The 13,191-nt window shown below is 38.6% G+C and overlaps 1 protein-coding gene across 1 annotated transcript in view; it reads right to left on the minus strand.

The window, feature by feature from the left end:
* TBC1D2B (TBC1 domain family member 2B) overlaps positions 1-11,894 on the minus strand; it is a 40,679-nt gene extending 28,785 nt beyond the window's left edge. The window contains exons 1-5 of the mRNA XM_057368679.1: positions 11,728-11,894; positions 4,705-4,783; positions 3,571-3,659; positions 1,819-1,892; positions 916-1,048 (exon numbers count right to left, since the gene is read on the minus strand). The gene's annotated coding sequence lies outside the window, so the exon portion shown is untranslated. The remainder of the gene's footprint in view (positions 1-915; positions 1,049-1,818; positions 1,893-3,570; positions 3,660-4,704; positions 4,784-11,727) is intronic.
* Between the last annotated feature and the right edge of the window lie 1,297 nt (positions 11,895-13,191).

Below are 13,191 nucleotides of genomic sequence, written 5' to 3' on the forward strand. Positions count from 1 at the left end.
CCCCGAGCCCCGAGCCGGCTGCGGCCTCGGCACGGCCCTTTCCCAGGAAATCGGCCGCTGCTGACGTGGGAAGGCGCTGCCTCGCTCCCCGCGCACCGACCCGTGCCCTCGTGCTGCCGCAGATCTCGGGCTCCAGCACTTTTGGAACCGCATCAAATACAATTTCCCAAATCAGACCTTGGCCTATGACCAGATTAAAACCTTTCTCTTGTAGTCTCCCATTCCGAATCCTATCCCTGCCTGGCATCGCAGCAGCAGCCGAAGGAGCGGGAAAAATACGTGGAAAATGCAGGCACATCAGTGGGTAAAAAGCTGTATTTTACAGGGATTAGCTTGCAAAAAGTCTGGTTTTCTTTCACTGAAATATCTAGCACGTTTTGAGCTCTAGGGAACTTCTGATGTTACTAATAAGGAACTTCTGCACTAAGAAACTTCACTGTGAAGACATCAAGTTGCCACAGGGAGGTACACATAACCTCATTTCTCCTTCTGTTTGGATCATAGTGTATGCCTGTTTCCTTTAAACATGCCTAATGCTCTGGTACTAACACAGAAAACAGTCTGATGTGGCATGTTCATTCAAAAATGGGAGGAGACCGTTCCATGTTTAATGAYGTACAGCTTTTCATTCTCACTCTTAAATACAACACAAAAAGTCTGCTGTGAAAATCGTTTTGGAGCTGATGTTTGCTATCACATTTTTATTAGCATAATTCTATTTATGAAATAGGTTCATCTGACTAAGTCTTGACAATTTGGAAGTTTCAGTTACCGAAAAATCCTAAATTCCCCAGAGCTTCCTTATTCTGTTCTCATTTCTAAATACCTTGATTAATTTCTCATTAAAAATTAACTGTTTCATAGGCCAGGATATATTTTCAGTCTATGGCAAAGGATATAAAGGATATAAAGCACCTGAATATTCAGTGTAGTTGTCCGCAGGTTCTACTTGGATGTTGACATAAGGGACAGCAGCATTCCTCAAGTCCTCCCCTCTGGGTGTCACCTGCTGATAAGAAACGTGCTGGGTGAAGAGATAGCCAGAGTTCTGCCAGAAGGAAAACATGAATGATTTGTTATAGAAAATGAGGCGTGGAAGTTACCTCCCCAATCAACTCATATGACGTAAGTGGGATCTACTGAAAGGTTAAACATTCCAAATTAAACTAGATTTTTTTTCTTTTTTCTTCTAGGATTCTTTTAGTAAATGTGAACAGCAAGAAGGTTTAATATCCTGCTTTAATATCAGGTCACTAATGTTTCTTCCATATATACTGCTCAGTATCTTCTTCCCGAAATACAAAGTATTCATCAGGCTCTTTCCTGGCAGGTGTCATTTGCTGGAACACGAGTTACACAGGCAAACACTGATTCTCTTTAGAAGCTGCCACTTTCTTATCTCAGTCATTTAGACAAGTTGAAGTGTCCCAGCACTTATCCCTGATCTGTTACATTATCTCATCAGTGTACTGAAGTGTGGCCTTGTTCTCTGTGTGCTGAGCACCCATGGCTCCTGCTGGTTCCATGATTACGTCCTGCAGCAAATTAAAGAATCACATGATCCTAAATTCTCAAAACTTTTGCTGTCAGTACTTCTCTTTTTAAATTTTCTGTTTAGCTTCCTTACTACACTTGTAGCAGAGAATCCCCTAATTTCACAGCTGATTCATGTAAACAGAAAGTTCCCCTTCTTGGGAAATAAGTTCCTTTTTTCATGTATGCCCTTTTTTTTTTACAAACAGATCCAGATGTGGACTGGCAAATAACAGCAATTTATTTCTAAGTTGTGCTGAATATAAATGAAARCAATACTTTTACCTGCTTCTTCCTGTCATATTTTCGCATCCAGGATGCACAGATTACACAGATGACATTCTGTTGCTAATAAATCTCTGGAAAACAAATAAAAATAGTGTATGACAAGACAAGATTTCTCTCCTGTGCAGAGGCCAGGACCAGTGAAGCTTTTGGTGTGCACAGAACTCCAAAGCAYAGTGCAACAGGCAAGCCAGTGTTACACGCAGTGAAACCGTGGTTATACTCCCAAAAGAACCACAAAGCTTGTCAARCATGAAAATACTTGAAATTCCCTTTTATTCTGGTGTGGTTTTCTCTCATAAAAATTAACTAGTATTTTGGCAATAGCAATTTTTGACTGACAAGGCCAATAGCTCCATGTAAAAAATAAAAATGTTTTTGCTCTCAAAAATCAGAGACTGGTCTAACTCATTGTAATTGTAATGACTTTATATTACAATGAATATGGGTATTCATGGTTCCTGAATGAGTTCACATTTATTCTGAAAAAAAGGTAAATATGCAAGAAAAAGAGTCTATCAATATGGAGGCAGAGAAAATACAGCTGSTGTCTGTGCCAGTCTCATGCTGWMCTGCTTACAGAAGTGCAGRAAACATCAATAAATTACAAGCAGCRCATCTGCACTGTGCTTTTGATTAAAGTGAGATCATAGCTCCGAAATTAGAATGGCTGAGAGCATACACTGCTTCTTTTCACAAAACAGAAAGCAAAAATGACTTTGTCTCTTGTCTGATATCTTCTGAAAATAGGAATTCCATTCGAGATGAACCCCAGAGTTTTTCAGAGCTCACACAGAACATCCATTGGTTTTTTTCTTTCCAGAACAATGGAACTACAGACAACAGTCCCTCTCCGTTCCTCTTCCACCCAGTGTCAATCCAAACGTGCATGCTGAGATGTAGCCTAAACTGTTACTTTTACCCCATTTTAACAAACGTGTTGCAGGTTCCTGAAAAATGTTATCCATGACTGTCACTGCCAWGGAAACTACTGTCACCCTGCTACAGTCTGATTATGTACAGTACTTGCATATTGGATCACATGTTATTTTGAAGGCTGAATGGACTTGGCCTATTGWTACTTAAATTATTTGGAAGTGGAGAATGAGCAAAACTTTCCTAAGCTTTTTCTTCAGCCAAAAAAACAGACAAAATATTATTCCAAATGACTGTTTCTCATGAAGTCTGTCATTCTACATTCCCCTGTCTCTCAATCACCACAATGTCCATGAAGGACATCATAGTATTACATTTCCAGAGTATACTCTTTCCTTCTATRCAAACAAGTCAGTCAAAGAACTACATGATCTGTTTTAACTGATAGCAATATTTCATTCTCCAGCATTGTTCTTTAAACACTAGATGGTGCTCCTTTCTTCTTGCACAGTCACCATTTGTGTTCCCCTCTCAAAACGGAAAAAAGATACAAGCTCTGAATGAGGGAAGCTTAGCTGCAGTTTCTGATTCAGTAGGAAAGATCTCATTTAACTTCAGTTAACTGTCTCAGCTGACACCAGCTGAGTATACAACAACATTAAATACATTGGGTTTGAGGTTTTTTTGGCTGTTGTTGCACTGTATTTTATCAAGAACTCTTCACTATGCAAAAGCAACAATTACACAATTCAGTGAATRGCAGTGTTGGATATCTGTGATCTGACTTGTGAAGATACCCAGGCAGGCTRGTAGCCATGTAGAGGAGAAAAAGTCAAACTAGACCCCTTTTGAATAAAAAAGCAGGAACTACTTAACTGTGGCAAGGAGCTGAGCAATCCTATGCACTTAGTTGTTGKMTTGTCAGCATTCATGTGGATCCCAATGGCTGGAGAACTTCTACAGGGCTTGGCAGGAATGTTGAAGAGGAAAAGCAGAATTTCATGTAGAGAATTTMATGTAGAATTTCATGTTGTAGAGATTAAATGATTAATAGTAAGAGATATAACCAAAGATAATGACACAACTAATAAAACACWATTATCTCAGCTGCTTACAGCGAAACTTACTTCCATTTATATGGATTTCTTCCTTTATATTATTACATAAATGGATTTACTCCTATGTAATACTTCATTCCTTCAGAAAACCAAATATATACATATAATGGGGACTTACAGWAAAAGGCAAGATTCTATGATCACCTAGATTTACATCTGATTACAACTGCTAAATAGCAGTTATACAGACCATTCCTGTTTGAAGTTGTGCTTATTTTCAGCACAACATTTCAGAGGCCCAGCCAGTTCTCTCACTTGTCACCCTCTGGCCCTTTTCCTGAACTTTTAACTCATTTCTTAGTACACTGTACCCTGGCTGACACCTTTCCATTGTATTAAGTGTGACCATAAAACTGCATTTCTCCAGTAGCTCCTGAACATCCTTTCYATGTACAGCAGCTGTGGATCACTTCCCTCCCTCCATTTAAACTATAATACAAACTTCTTCAAAGACAGAACAGCTCATAGCTGAGGCTTAATGCTGATATCAGATCATTGCACTCATGGGCTTATTGAAAAACATTCACTATCTTGTTCCTATTGTCTTTCCCAGGGACTGCAGGTAGTTACAAGCCCAGACAATCCTTTCGATTTTTGAATTCTTAACTTYATACCAAGTGCATTCATCACTTTTCAAGAAATAAATCAAATATCCTARTAAAGGGTAATTGTATTTGTTGAAGCTGAATGGGATGAAAAAACCCCTACAGATGGTTAACTGAGAGACACTTATGTGTGTTAAAAAAAAACGCTATAACTAATATAATCTGAACTAAAAATAGGGAGATTTAGCCAGACTAKTTGGTCTAGAATCCAGGCTACATTTGTCATATGAAAATTATTTTGCAGGAAGTCTCTATTGCTATTTGTTTCCGCTCAAGACAAACATTACCAGAGCAGCTTTTCCTGTGGTTTTCTGTTTTGGAACTCCTGGCTTTGGCTTTGTAGAAAGACAGGAAGCACACGGACAACTGAGGAAATACAGATTCAAAAGTAAGTCACAACATTTAAATTTGGAGCCACACTAACCCCAACTCCCTTCCAACTGAGGCGGATATTGAATTGTCGTGTTATCTAAGAAAAGGTAAGTGGAAAATTATTCCGTCRTATCTAGACAACTGCTCTCCTGTCTCCACTGTTTCTAGAATTTTCTATGGCAAATTTGCAGTTGTACTTGTCAGTAARCATTGTACTCTGCAGGTGTGCTCAGCCTGAGGAGTGCCAGCTTACACCAATGCTGCACTCCCTTGACCTTTGGGATACTTAGGAACTCTTCACAAAGAGGAGGGAATAGATATCCTACTCAAAGCCTTTAACAGCTCCAGCAAGTACTTTTGTTTGGAATCTTCAGAGGGTTTCACTGAGTTAACCTCAAGAATTTACCAGAACAGCTACCCAGTCACAAGACTGCTGTGTACTGACATAACCTGGTAATTCCTGCATGCAACATCTACACTCAGAAGCTGCACCTTTAGTGAGAGAAGGAGTATCTCAAGAAATGTGTTTTGCAAGGAAAGCAGAGAGGAGAGAGGGCTGACAGAACAGTGTTGGGAGAAGGCTGGTGGAAAAAACTGAGAGTAAATAAGGAGTGATGAGGACAACTAAGATGGTTTATTTACTGTCAGGGTATTAAGTGCCAATCCAAACCCTTCAGTCCCAAATGAGACACAATTCCTGAAGAGGTGATACATTCACCTGAGGAAAAAGGGTAGGATATGGGCAGTACTTGTGGCAAGCTCTAGCACCAAGTGTATTCAGATCAAGGGGCAAGAGACATCAGTTAAGGATAGAACAAAGGGTTCCACTGGACAATACAGCCTGACACAGCAGCAGACCCAGCTCTGGCCAGGCAGTTCTGGTACAATGTTCTGGCAGGGGATTTTGTGTACCTAAACACAGGGCTGTGCTGCTGGCACTGAGGATTCCCTCAGCACCAAGGCTTTCTGGTAGCATTTTACACCAAGGTATGGAGTGATAYTTGTTATTTCTCTGTTCAGACATCCTCAAGGTACTGATGGACATTTGCAATTACAGCTGAATAAACAAGCTTAAGTAAAAGAAAAGGAATAATCCCCCCCAAAAGACCATTTTTGGGAACAAACTTAATTACAGTAATTACAYTTGATTACACTATTCTTACAGCAGACTTTTAAAATGCTAGTACTTTAAGTGGAATAACTTTTTTAACCAAAAAAAGACTCTTTCTCACAGTGTCTATACACTCTCCTGTGCTTTTTGGCAAACTCTGGATAGAATCTATACATCTTGTTCCGAGTTCAGTGCTGGGCAAAATACAACCCTTCAAAATAAAAACCTCTGCAACCAAACACCCATGAAAAAAAAAGAGTTGGTGACACAGCAGTTTGTGCTCATCATCCATAATCTATCTAAAATTTTGACAAAAATATCTTGTATCTACTTGTGAACTTTTGAAATGCTCTATTAAAAACATCTAATAGTGCTCTGCACTTGGGTATTTCAGTTGGATTGAAGACAGAAATACAATGAGAGGAATTTCCCTCCTCCAGGTCCCAAATTAGTGAGAGTATTCCAGAAGTTCATGTAGCTATTTCTATTCTGTTCATTTGCTTTCATTGACCATGTGCATTCAAAGAAACATCAGGCCAAAATTCCATTCTCAGTAGTACTAGAATTGAATACAATTTTTTTTTCTGGTCTAAACTCTTTTTAGCAGCTTATTATGCTCATAGATAAAAGATGCAAACCAGTCAAATCATAAATCCCTGCTATGCATCACAGACAATTATAAATCAAAGCTGACAACAAATCTCCAAATTTCTATTGCGAGCTAAAACAAATCATTAAAAAAAGAATATAAATTGTTTTATGAATTCGAAAAAGGGTAAAAAAAAAGATTAAACAGACAGCCAGCAACACTACTCCAGTGTCACAGTTAGTACAAACATTAAAAAGAAGGATAGTGTTAAACAGAAAGCAAATCCCATTCACAAAAATGAAATCACCTATGAACCTTGATTTAAAATTATTGCCACAATTGTCTTTTCCTCTTGTCCCTRTAATGGATTTCTAAGATAAAAAAGTTTAGAAATTGGCTGCCTCAGCAGTTGTGGAGGTGATTGAAGGTCCTGCTTGGGGGCAGAAGAAATCATTAGATGTCCAGGGAAGTGACCTTGACTCTCTTTCCTTTGCTATACCCTTCATTTTCCCTTTTTTTTTTTTTTTTTAGTGAAACATAAGAGGAGTTAAAGGCCACTAAGAATCACATTTGTAGATAATTGGATTAGACATCAATTAAATAATCCCACCTGCTTTATATCGTAGGTAAATAGGATAAGGAAAGGTAGGAAGTTTTGTAGGGTTCCAAACCCAGGACACTGAATCCAGCTTCCTGGGTTTCATCACACAYTCATAACCCCCTCAGTTTCATTTTACTGAGTTAAGGTTTTTGCAAGGCTCTTCTCAGATAATAGGCTCGAGTTTCCCTGCACTGTTACTCTCCAGGTGAATCCAACAGATGAACTGCAGAAACACTGGGTGTTCTGCCCCATCTCTGCTCAAGACATGAACAAGAGTGAACCTTCAAAGGACACCCTGATATTTTCAAAGTGATATAACAAATCTCAGGTTTCTTCCAAGAAGCTCTTTGACCAACATATGAAGATCCTGTTGCATGTATTTCCTCTGGCTTTACCAGAATTTGTTTAGTCAAATGCTTACTCATGATGTCGAGGGCAGTGGCATTAGTGGGAAGTCTGCAGCCTCTTTGTGTACACAATGTCCTCATTTCCAGCAAGCAAATGAGAGGGAATGTTAGCTGAGTTCTGCACCGTTTTACAGGAAATAAAAATAGAGTGAGAACTCTGATGCCTGTGTTCTTTATGAGAACTCCAATGTTCTTTGTTTAGTGTAGTAAAGCACAGACTTTCAAACAAAATGTGTCAGGTACAGATGAAATGACTAAGGAAGGTGTTTTGCATTTTTCAGCAGTCTCAGATTAACTATTCATGTTTTAATAAGCTCTGCAAAACCAAAGGGACATACTGGAGATAATGACCAGTTCACAATTCCCCTTCACTTATCTGTCATACAAAGTTTTGATATTTTCTTCCAGTCTACGTGCTGTCTCATAAAGCATGAAACAGTATAAATACCACAGTAAATCTGTTTTCCATCTCTCCATGCATATTAATATTTCTTTAGAAACAGAATCATTTATTATTTGCAGGTTTTGATATTTTGTTTATGCATTCCATGCTTGAATAAAGCAAAATATTACTGACAGACCTGATCTGATGGCTGCCTCCTGCAGAGAATAGGAGCCTTCCTGTGGAGCTCCAGCCCCCAAGGATATCTGCCTACTACAGAATTATCACAGCRAGGAAAAAACCTCATCTAAGCAAATCAGGCCAAGCTAATTGCATTCATAACCCACTGTTTAACTTGGTGAATTTCTTGGAATGAAAATATCTCAAAACACATTAGCATCTCTGGACACTAATTATTCCCTCTGCTTCTTCAGTTAGAGGAGATAACTGGAAATGGAAAAAAATACTGAGAATTAGGCACATGGGACTAAGTCATTCCACTAGGGATATCTGCAAGAAAATTCTGTAGAAAGCCAAAGTTTAAAGATGTGTAGTAAGAGGGATTTTTGAATGCAAATTCTAGTGCTACTGTCATTATGAGGATGTGTGAAATTACAATAGGGAWTTTTTCTACACTTCCTTATCATATTTGGTTATATCATTAGAAGAACAATAGTCACTAAAATCACCATAAAAGAGATGAAAAATGTTAAACATATGAAAGGCCTCTGTGAATTTCCTGGAACTGAATTTATTTCTGTGAATATAAGAACAGAAGTCACTAAAATCACCATAAAAGAGATGAAAAATTTTAAACATATGAAGGGCCTCACTAAATTTCCTGGAACTGAATTTCTTTCTGTGAATAGACACATCAAATAACCTATTTGTTTAGGCAGAAYAAAAACAGTCTTTCAGTTTCTAACTTCTTCTGGAGGGAATTCTTTCTGAATCTAGAGCTTTTTGTATAAACTTTATATCTGTATAAAGAAAAGAAAAAGCATCATCATTTTCAGAAAACACAAAATACCTTTTGGTTAAAATATCAGTATTCTATTTAGAATAGAGAGTCTATTCTAAAGAGTCTATTAGTCCACAATGACAAAGTGTCACTGCACCAAACCTGACAAAGTGGAAGAAGAGTTTGGATAACATTGGTGTGGCTCTTGGGGTGTCCTGTGCTGGGCCAGGAGCTGGACTTGATGATCCTGATGAGTCCCTTCCAACTGAGCACATCATTCTGTGATTCTCTGATTCTACAAGCAGATGTCTAAGTAGGAGATCACTTCCTTTCAGCAGGGATGCAGAAAAATCTGGCAATTATCAATTTATTTCTAGATGTCATTGAAGTAAGCCTGAATACTAGATTGCTAAAAAAGCTTACTAATGATCAGCATGAATTCACTGCTGCCTCTGTGGTGATGTGAGGAACAGCCCATGACCACTGAGCCTATGAAAAAGCTGGATCTRGCTTCTGGACAGATGAATGTTTTCTCAGAACAAACCAAAAACCATTTCCATCAAGTAAACAGAGACACCTTGTAGCTTTCTCAGAGCTCTACATGAGGGTCCAGACCAAAGTCTTCAATTATCCCCCCTCCAACCAGCAGCTACCAACTCCCAGAGCTTGTCAGTGTGCAGAGCACAGGGCAAGCTTGATCCCTATTGAACTGCCCAAGCTGTGATTAAGCCCACAGCAATGAGTTGCCTTGCTCCTGGCAGGCTGCCACATGCACTGATTTCAGTGGAGAAAAGTTCCAGTTAGAAAAGGAGGAATCTGGCCTGGTGCCCACAGCCCTCTTCAGCAGAGTTAAACCACTCTGCCCTACATTCCCTGGCACATACGGCCCCGAGCTGCATTAGGAGAGCTGGGGACAAACGATGCCTTGTGCTGCAGGGCTCGAGAGCACACACTCAASAGCCTCTGATCCTGTACCTGCAGAATGCTCAGAATAGGAGTCAGGGATCTCTACACAAAAACATCTGGCTCTGAGCAGATCCCGACTGAGAAAGAGCAGAGGGAAGGAGTCACTACAGTGTAACTGCAAAGCACCCAGGGCTGACACACCTGGCTGCTYRCTGSTCTCGGAAACAGTCAGAGGGAAAGGGCACTGGGGAATTGCACCTGGAGTTCAGACTGTAAAATGTCTTACAGGCAAAAAAGGCAAAATTTATAGCTAAATAAATGCACTTTTATCTGAAATGCTGATGCTCTTTCAATTCTACCAAGAACAGTCCCTTCCTTTTCCCCACCAAAGAGAATTTGATAGTGACACAGTGTYACTCTCATCTCTCCAAGACACCCAAAACTGCAAAATGAACCAGACAAAGGAAGAGAACATCTGTTTGCTGCATCGTGTATTTCTGTCTCTGACACACATCTTCCTAAGGACATGAACAATTATAATTTTATTRTCTTTAATGCCTTCCTCATCAAATTTCACTCCATTGTCTGTCCCAGACGAGGTGTACTGAGCAATAACATTATAAACTCTTCTTAATCCTGCTATTATTTTGGCCCAAATTGTTTTACTGAGGATTCTGAGCTGACAAGCATAAYATTTCCCATTCCACAACAAAAACTCTACCCTCCCTTATATTCTGTTGTTTCAGAATATAGGCTTAACCTATTCAGGTGTTTAGAATATGAGTTTTTACAGCTTCAGCAAGAAAATATCTTTTTCATTTTTAATATAAATGTCCGGTTTTAGATAATTTAGTAAAACATATTTTTACTAATACACTGTTGAGACACAAAACTTTCTCTGTAATCATRTACAGTTTTAAAATCAGTAATTAGCCACAGTTTTCATATTTTTTTGTTTGTGGTATTATAGATTCTGTATGGCACCATGTATTTCAGGGACATTTAAACAGTTAAAGGAAGTTATGACTTGCTATGGTGTTGTGGTGCCACCTTGTGAGGTTTCACCATAAGTGCCTCTAACATGTACAAGGAGATAAAAATGAGCCTGGGGAGAAAAGGAAAGGAGACTGTTCCTGTGTGACTGCAAGAAATTGCAAGAGATTCCACCACTCAGCCTGTTGACAAAGAGAAGCATATGGTTATTGGCTATGAAAAGAGCATTCAGCATTTCAAGATTACATTAAAAGGGCATGAGAGGGCACAAAGGACTGCAGCAAAACCTCAAGTACTTTCCCCAACACAGATCCAATTACAGTCATGAGTTAATTCCACTGAAGTCAGCAGTTACTGGAGATTAATGTGGAAGTAATGCAGATCAGATTTTGGCCTGCAGGCTGTTGCAAATCTTGGCTTACAGTATTTCCTTAAAACAATGATCAATTAAAATAACTTGGTTATTTCTTACTTTTTGATACTGTTTTRTTCACAAGCTCTTTTTGTGTCCCCAAGTTGCTTTAACTGTATTAATGAGAGATCACACGCACACACAGCTATTTTGATAGAGGCTTTAGCTAATGGTGTTCATTATTCTATGTCCATTTTTGAAGGAATATTGTAATGTCTGTTCATATCCAACCCTTTTTYGCAATTCAAAATGTATGTCMTYTTGCTTTTGGGCCAAATCCAAAACTGTTTTAAATCTGAATCTCTCACTGTTTCAGTTTCTTTCAAAGTGGTCTGATATTTTTTTAGAGTAAAGCTGGTTGAAGAAACACTTGCTAGTGAATCTGTTAGATTGTGCCAGTGACACAATTGCCCAAAGCCAGCTGGTTTGGTACCTCCTGTCAGGATTCAATCTGCATCACACTGAACTCCTACTCACTCAACAGTCCCGTTGTGAGAAAAGTTTCAGTCGTAAAACATCCAACTACACACAAGTAAGACAGTGCAAATAGAAAGCTTTTCAGAAATCATCCCTTACCTTTGCCATCAGGTGCTGTAACAACTCACCCAYCACTAGGTCGTGATGAAGCATTTASTGCACCAATCGCTCTCAAACGCCAGGGACATACAATGTTTCTCCAAGTTTTGTTACAGTACATGAACACAAGGCAGAAAAATAAAGGCAGTTAGGACAGCTGCACACATTGGTATCTGCAGTGTTCTGCAAGAATTATTCTCCGTGGACAGGAATATTTCTTCACAGCTCAGCTCCTAATTTCTGTTTCTCKTTGTTTCTCAGCTCAGATGGATGACTCCAAGGTCAAACATCTGGCTGCAAGCTCAAACATCTCTTCAACTGCTTTGTGACATTTAGGTCAGGGAGGATACAAGAAAACAACACACTGAGCATATTCCAAGGCAACTGAGCTCTTCCTTTAAGAGGGGAATACGATGCAACCATGGAATGACACACAGTGTCGGAAAACAGGAATTTTAGCTAATAGCAATCTTAAAACATAGAAGAATATTGATGTCAAAAGGAACTGAACTGTCATCAGCATCAGTTCCTTTTTGTCYAAACAATCTGATCCAGAATCTTGCAATCTGGTATTTTACAATACMTCCTAATCACATCCTCCTACACACCTCACAAGGCTTCCAAGATTAAATGTCTCTCTTGGAATCAATTAAAAAAATTAGGCTGATACTTCAATTAATAGCAAGTAATTTGAACAGAATCTCTCTTAAAGCCAATGTCTTGCAAATAGTTTGAATCAGCCAATATATCTAACTTAATCTGCTCAAAATGAAAAAGAGGGTTGAATTTCTGTTTACTCAATTAGAACTGAATATTAGGATTTATTTCTGTTAATTTTAACTTGGGTAAGGGAATTCAGGTTTCAATTCCTTTATCTAAACAGAAATCAGTAGACAGAAGCATTAAATGCTATACCATCACTGAACATGATCACTCTAAAATACATATTAAAAATAAATGTTATTGCTAACATACAGGTTTCATTTTCACTGTGCAATCTTAGACAAGTCTGTCCTGTACRCCTTGAATATCCAAAATTTCCATTGAAACTTTTAATATACAACCATACTGCTAGAGAAATATTGCTTCTTTCTTGATAGCTTGTAAATCTGAACAGCAAGCTACCCTGCAAGCTCACCACAGAGAAGAGTTTCCGAGGTAGATAAGCATCACCATCCCTACAGAAATGATAAAAATGTTAGGTTCTCTACTTAAATGACTTTATCAATAAGAATAACACRTTTCATCCTTTGAAAGATTTAATTTTATAGTAATTGGAATAATGATCATAAAGGAAATTAGTATGTGCTCAGCTTAAAAATTCTCAAAGCAACAGAATGCTTCAAAAGTTTTAATTGTGATGACTTTGATACAGAAGCCATGTAAGTGACAGAGCCCTTCTATTGAGTGTTAGAACAGTAGTTAATACACATATGATTGTCTTCAGGTCCCAGTACCTAAACA

This window comes from Malurus melanocephalus, unplaced genomic scaffold (assembly GCF_030028575.1).
Source record: "Malurus melanocephalus ecotype Western Australia unplaced genomic scaffold, MMel_1.1 scaffold_96, whole genome shotgun sequence".
NCBI classification, from domain to species: Eukaryota; Metazoa; Chordata; class Aves; order Passeriformes; family Maluridae; genus Malurus; species Malurus melanocephalus.